Here is a 6629-nt window from a genome sequence, read left to right as displayed (position 1 = left end):
AGGGGCCGGCGTCAGAACATCAGGAGTCTGGTTTGTGATATCAAGTGGTTGGCCTGTATGAGCCTGTGAAATCTCAGGAGGAAGGTCACTTGGAAGGACCTGAAAAAATGAATTGGTGTAAAGGAAGGTTTTGTATCATTTAAAAATACAAAAAGTCTCAAGATTTGTCAAAATATTATCAGTAAATAAGTCACTTACTGGTACTGCAGAGCCCATGGTTACACATGACAGCAGGAGTATGATGAGCATTTTACTTTACAACAAAACCTAACAGGACAACAGTGCAGTTTTAAATTGATTCCCAAAAAGATCAATGGGAGGAAAGAAATGTCCACTGAGAGCACAGAGAGAAAATTCAGTGAAACACTGTGAGAGCGGGCATCGACTTATGCACAGCTCAAAGAGCGAAACAACCAATGGCAGCACAGATGTGACAGACATGTCGGTAAAAGAGACAAATTCAGCCTAATTTTCTGGCGCATGTGAAGTAACAAGGGGTAATAGCCTAAACTGTCTGTTTTCCTTCAATCACAATGCTGTAATGTCTACAGAAAGGAATAAACAAACCCACAAGAAGCCCGGACTTGAGGTTTTCCTGTTACTCAGAGCATTTCTGGGTGCGGCTGATGTGTCAGTGTCTCATCTCTGTAATTACAGTCAAAATATGCTTCATCTGCAATGAAACTATAAGCAAAAAATACGTACATGGGAGCACTTTGGTGGTGCAGCGGTTCACGTGTGGCCTCAAAGCATGAGGGCTCCAGGTTGTACCTGTTGATTTGGGATAGTTTGCTCATTCTCTTCTTGTCTTTGTGGGTTTATAATGGTAGTCCAGCTTGTTATTGGTCAACAGACATGCAAATAGGAGAAAGTTTGATTCTAAATTACCCATATGTGGGCATGTGTGCTTGTATGTCTGTTTGGAAAACTTTTCAAAATAAACTCAGCTACTCACTCGGTGACAGTTGGGTTTGGCTTCAGGTGTTTTCTTTGATCATTTACCGCTTGTCTCTTTCGCTGGACCTAGTCGGGATTGCAAGTGTACACAAGCGTAGACAGACGCTGAAGGCTTAAAGGAACAAATACAACATTTTTTACCATCAATCAATGATTGAGAGCTCATCCAAGAAATATAGTACATACTGTAGCAGCTGAAACCCTGTAAGAAGTGTTTTTAAAGACACCCACACACTCTGAACTGTAATACCTTTCCCTGTAGTCAATTCATTGGATTTCCAATCAGAAACAGCTTAATATTGAAAGCAGTGATTGTTTATGTGTGTTCTTTAAACTAATCAAATTGAATTTAAGTGATTTATATGATTTTGGGATATACAAGACTATTCATGACCTTTTTTCAATCCCTCTATTTTATTTTTTTTTCCAGTGTATCATTGAACAAATTTCACTATCTGTGTCCTACTTCATAAAAAAACTGTATGGCTTCCTAGTGTGATGTGGGGCTTTACCCTCTTAATAACTCTGGACTATCATCTTCATTAATCAAGTATGTAATTTAAAATAATGTCTAAAAAATTAGAATGGCATTCCATAAAAGTTGTCCCGTGCTTTCTGAAAAAAAAAGTAATATAAAACCCGCAAAATCAACTGCTGTGATGTACTGAGATTAATTTTAACATCTACCCTGCAAAGTGTTTCCACTTAAGCACAGTCTATAGATATCATCCGTGGTGTTATCTTTCAACTTTTACTGAGCTTGGTCCAGGCAGGATCGCAAGTATACACAAATGTAGACCAAAGCTAAGGGCCAAAAGAAATAAAAAGAACATTTTTTTTTTAAATCTTCAATCAATCAATGATTGAGAACTCATCCAAGAAACACAGTGAGCACTGTAACACCTGGAAGTCTCTAAGATGTGTTTGGGAAAGACCAGAAAATGTTGAACACTCACAAGTACCTGCTGTCAGTTTGTTTCTCAATACATGTTGTGATTCATTTTCCTTTTTTTCTTTTTTTAAGCTTAGAAGTCAACGAGTTCTTTAATTCAATGTTGTTTGAATGCCAGCAACGTGAACTGAGAGCAGGTTCATCCTTATGGTTACAGATGCTCATATATTACAATGCTGAAATCCACCTGGCAAAAACCTAAATAAGTCTTACTTGCTATCTTACATGTGTAACCAGTTTATTGACAATGTTTGTGGGCGAAATCTCAGGAAACAAAGGATTAACAGATGACTGGAACACCACATCTTCTCAACATCAATGATTTTATCTGGCCTTTCTTATGAGTTGTTTCATTATTCAAAACTTTAATTAGATAAAAATAATGAAACAGGTGATTATTTAGTGCGCAATTCAACACGCACTGATTCACTAACCTGCTATTTGCTTGGCTGTCTTTATTGATCAATCTCTGGGAGTTAAAAAGACACAGACAAACTGGGAAATAGGATTACAGTCATGCTGAGAGGTTTCGCAAAACAATGTCTTTTTCTCAACACAGCCGACCCATTAAGAAAGAGATAAATCTGGAAATGTATGTCAGTTTTTTTCAGCTGCAGTACTTTATCTTGTTCTTTCAACAATACATGAAACAGAGAGTTTTCATCCCATTGTAGAAACAGGAATATACATCCAAAAGCTGAGTCATGGTAAAAGTAGTGGGACAGACTTCACTGATGAAGCAAACAGTCAGGTATTACAGGCTCAGCGCTCATCCCTTTCTTAAGCTGTGGTGATCCTGGGATGGGGATGTGTGAGTGGATATTACTCTGAGGTGTTGTCAGCATCCTGCCACTGCTGTCTCCACCCCTGCAAGCTCGTAATTATACCTTGACAAAGTGCTACAACACAAATAAAGTATACCACTGCATTCATGACATTTTGAATGAACTCTGGTTTAATCAAAGCTGAACAGCACATTCGTTTACTGGTGTCATATAAATGAGATCAAAGGAGTTAACAGCAAAAATCAGGAATGTTCAAAAGGTGTAGGTTGAATACTGAAATGTGAAATCATGTAAACAATATAAACACACAATTGTGGATTAAAAAACACAGTTACAGGAATTTCAAATATGGTCTCAATATAATACAGTGCATATATCATTTTTGAAGAAAATGCTGCCACACACACACTCACACACACTTTGATGTTAATCATTTCCTAAATCAGAGGTGAACAGCAGGTTATTTCTGTTTACGTTTCCTCTTGGATCTTAAAAGTTCACCTGTTGTCCCCTCTTGGCTCTGTAGTCGTGGGGATTGGAGTGGTCGTAGTTTGTGTTGTAGTGGTGGTCTGTTGTGTTGTTGTAGAAGTAGCAGGTCGTGGAAACAGACCAGGGAACAGTTCCCAAAGAGGGATGGTCAACAAGGGAGGAAGTGGTTGCACCCCCTGAACAAAAAGAAACACAACAAAACATTTTTTTACTTAAACTAATTTTCTACTCTCTCAATTTAAGCTGATTAATGATAGGATCAAGGTTTATCTGACCTCATCAGACTCACTGCTACTGCTACTGCTGGAATCACTGCTACTAGAATCACAAATCTGTAACAAAGCAGATCCAATAAAAACATGTCAAGAAAAATTGTAATCAATTCAAGAGCTGTAAATCCATAGCAAGAAAAGTGTTTGTATTAGATTTTATCTACTTACAGCCACAAAGGAATTAATCAAGAAGAAAATCATCAGCAGACCGAGCTTCATCTTGCATGTTAACGTGGAATTCAGATCTCTCAAAGTCATGGCTCCTTGCGCACCACAGTGGAGAATGAGTGTAAACAGCTGAATAATCAATAAAACATTAAGCTGATGTTTGCTACCTTCACGCTGCTCCCTTCAGGTGACTCCATTAGCTTTTAAACAGCCTGTGATTGCACACATTGCTCCCACACTCAAAGTGTGTTACTTCATGATGTGGTGAGTCTCCAGGGAGCTTCAAACAACAAAACCTCAAAAGGCGTGATCACAGTTTCATTAGTGGACTAGACTGTGTTTCTGAAACATAAAGACTCACATCCTGTCTGAAATCCTCCAAGACTTAAAGTATCTTCTGACGCCTACTGAGCTGAATGAAGTCCTGAGCCCAATTTGTAGCTGCACACACACACACACACACACACACACACACACACACACACACACACACACACACACACACACACACACACACACACACACACACACACACACAGAAGATGCCATAAATTTACAGTAAAGTGAGGATTGATATGCTGCGAGCTGTCTGTGCTTATGAAACTGTAATACATGTTGCTTAGAGCAATGTTTGCCCCTGAAAAACAAAACTTGCTCAATTCTTTCCAATTACTGCAATCACCCTGTTTGCTGAAGGTGGATCTCTTATAATTCCTTTGTAGCGAGACTTTAAAATCTATGACTTGTTACAAGTGGCCCCTAAGATGTTATTTTTCCTCCAATGCTGTCAAGAGTTTATTTCTCATTAATGGGCAAAAATGAAGAAAAAAACCTTCACAGTGAGATTCAAGCTTGGTTAGTTAGAAGCAGATAAAATGTCATTTCAACAGAGTAGGAAGTTAAGCATTTGCTCTAAAGTCAGTATATGTGCTTTACAACACCAAACACATCCTTTACTACCATCCTCCCTGTGTAAGTTTCAATGATAGAACTCTGTTCTGTTAAAAAAAAAAAATCACATCATTTCAGATCAGGAACAAGCTCAATTTCATTTTACTCAACCAGTCCTTTAGCACTACTGAAACACATACAATACTTTGTTTTGTGTTTGCTGTCTTTTCTGTTATGTCTGTCTTTTTTAATTTAGTCAGCATCTTTGTTTCAAAGCTCTGGTGTCTTTTGACCTCTCTGTCCTCGCTGTTTTCCTTCTCTCTGGTTTGGTTTTGTTGTGAGGTGGTCAGCCATTGAAATACAAATCTTACGTATTTTGCAACCCACAAAATGTTTTAAGTCATCTTCAAAATATTTTCTATGTTGCATATCAGTTTGAAAAGATTTTGTAAATTTAAGTTTTTACCACAGTGTCAACAGGCAGGCGTTTCTCGCAATTAAAGAATGGCATTAGAGCTCAGCGAGTCATGTGGTGTTTTTGTTTTCTCACCCTTTGGTCCTTAAGTTGTTCATTTGTAGTCATTTTCCTCCTCTCATGTCCTGTGTGTGTGTTCCCTGTTTTATCTAGTAGTTATTTCTCTGTATAGCTGGTTAAGTTTTACTTTCTGTCCTTGTGTTTCCCTTCTCTTTGATTGCACCTAAATAACTTACACCTGTGTCTCTTTTTCACACCTGTAACTCGTTACCACTGTTTATACACATTCTTTATGGTTCCTCTTGTCTTGGTCAATTGATTGAATGTATGTTATTCTTCTGAGGCTTGTTGGTTTCATCCAGTGTCCCTGTGTTTTTTGTTTCTCCCTGTGAATTGTGTTAAATGTTTGCTTAATTTATTGCTTTTAATTTCGCTTTTAAACTGTCTACCTGGGGTCCCTCATCCAGGTCTACACTCCTTTACGCCCACTACGCTCTGTTGTGAAAGATGCCTGGTGCTCCCAGCCCAGTGTGGCTCCAAATCACTAGCCAGACTCTTTTCCTCTGTTGTGCCCAAATGGTGGAATGAATTACCTAACTATATATGATCTACAGAGTCCCTTTCCAGTTTTAAGAGATGTCTGAAAACTCATCTATTCAGGGAACACTTGTGGACTTAAGCTGATCTGTCTACTCCTTGCCCTCAGGGGTAGAATGAGTCAGTAGGTCTAAGACTCAGCTCTTATGATTCTACGCACTACTACTGAATTTTGTTGAAGTTTGAAATATTCTGTTGCAGCAATTTATTGTGGTTTGTTGCCCCCCCCCCCCAAAAAAAAAAATAAAATAAAATAAAATAAAATAAAGTAAAGTAAAGTAAATAAATAAATAAATAAATAAATAGATAGATAAATAAAATAAAATAAATTAAGAATATTTTGAACTGTAGATTTAGCAACTTATTAACACCTTACTTTTCTTAGAGTTTTTTATTTGATACCATCATTTTGTCTGTGTTATGTGCTCCATTGTACATCCCCCCAAAAGGCAACAAAACAGCTGAGTGCAAGCCAAAATAATATGAGCTGCAGTAGATATTGCAACCCGTATCTATAGGGAAATGTTTCTGGTGAGAACTGCGTCTCCTTAGTGCCACTTGAGGATAAGTATCATAAATCTTATCAGTTTGCCTTCAGGAGACAAAAGTGGATTCACTAAAAGACAAGATGTGATCAACACTCCAGCAACAAGCTGCACATTAAAAATGTTCCTTCGGGTTTATGATACTTTTCTGACACTCTACATGTTAAACATTATAGGAGTCACACAAAAAAATGTCTGTTGTGATAATAAAACTGGGAATGTTGTTGTGTAAAATCATGAAACATAGCCAAGTTTTGCACAAACTGAAGTTCGAGGAGTTCAAGTTATTGCATGAACCCCTGAAGGCAGCTCAGATATGTTCAGTCAAGCTGGGTTTATGACGCAAAAATCCACGTTGATTTGCTGTAAAGTTGTTTATTTTTTCACCAAGCATTTTCTTTAGATCACATTTCTATGTGTCAGCTAACATGATGAACAGTCAACATGTGCAGCTTCACACTGCCCCTCAGGCATTTATCAATTTCTTTCTTTATTTAT

The 6629-nt window shown here is 37.8% G+C and overlaps 1 long non-coding RNA gene across 4 annotated transcripts; it reads right to left on the bottom strand.

Annotated features, from left to right (window-relative positions):
* Positions 1 to 2644: 2644 nt before the first annotated feature.
* On the bottom strand, positions 2645 to 5224 carry LOC141784938 (uncharacterized). 4 transcript variants are annotated; one of them, XR_012597491.1, is made up of 5 exons: positions 5065 to 5224; positions 3985 to 4064; positions 3624 to 3752; positions 3459 to 3515; positions 2645 to 3359 (listed from the first exon to the last, which is right to left on the bottom strand). It is a non-coding gene; the product is annotated as an uncharacterized LOC141784938 (long non-coding RNA). The 4 variants fall into 4 exon arrangements; XR_012597490.1 differs by lacking the exon at positions 3985 to 4064 and having other exon boundaries at positions 2647 to 3359; XR_012597493.1 differs by lacking the exons at positions 3985 to 4064; positions 5065 to 5224 and adding an exon at positions 3791 to 3890 and having other exon boundaries at positions 2647 to 3359; positions 3624 to 3718.
* Between the last annotated feature and the right edge of the window lie 1405 nt (positions 5225 to 6629).

This window comes from Halichoeres trimaculatus, unplaced genomic scaffold (genome assembly GCF_033239565.1).
Source record: "Halichoeres trimaculatus isolate MK-OKI-2021-1 unplaced genomic scaffold, fHalTri1.1 fHalTri1_scaffold_2, whole genome shotgun sequence".
Lineage (NCBI taxonomy): Eukaryota > Metazoa > Chordata > Actinopteri > Labriformes > Labridae > Halichoeres > Halichoeres trimaculatus.
The sequence above is the reverse complement of the archived record's forward strand: the minus strand, read 5'-3'. Positions and strand labels throughout refer to the sequence as shown.